Source organism: Oncorhynchus nerka, linkage group LG10, assembly GCF_034236695.1.
Source record: "Oncorhynchus nerka isolate Pitt River linkage group LG10, Oner_Uvic_2.0, whole genome shotgun sequence".
Lineage (NCBI taxonomy): Eukaryota > Metazoa > Chordata > Actinopteri > Salmoniformes > Salmonidae > Oncorhynchus > Oncorhynchus nerka.
In genome coordinates, this window is record NC_088405.1 from 18,982,289 (window position 1) to 18,982,993 (window position 705).

Genomic DNA, 705 nt, shown 5'->3' on the forward strand with positions numbered 1-705 from the left:
CCCATATTCTCATTGTTAGGTAAACCATGTGAGATTGATCAATCTTTGACAGTGCAAAACCACTTAAACCTCTTTTGTTTGTGGTTTTCATCTACATTAATTGGTGACACATTGACAGAAAGGAGTTGCTTGAGCAACTGGAGAAAATTTCACAATTTCAAACTTTCTAGAAGTTCAAAATGAGAATAGGACGTGATGTTTGTTCTCTTGCCAACTCCATCACTCATTGTCAAGCCAAACATACATTGTACCATGACAATGGGTGGGTGACAAGGACTTGATAGCATGATGGTACCAACAGGCTGGCACTTAGGCTAGTTCCCACACAAGTTTGTAGAAAAAAAAGCAAAAATAGAAGAAGGCCAGATATCTTGAAATGAGACGAAGGCTAGATATACTGAAACGAGACTAAGGCTAAACGAGACGAAGGCTAGATCTACTGAAACGAGACGAAGGTTAGATATACTAAAATGAGACGAAGGCTAGATATACTGAAACGAGACTAAGGCTAAACGAGACGAAGGCTAGATATACTGAAACGAGACGAAGGTTAGATATACTGAAATGAGACGAAGGCTAGATATACTGAAACGAGACGAAGGTTAGATATACTGAAATGAGACGAAGGCTAGATATACTGAAACGAGACTAAGGCTAAACGAGACGAAGGCTAGATATACTGAAACGAGACGAAGGCTAAACGAA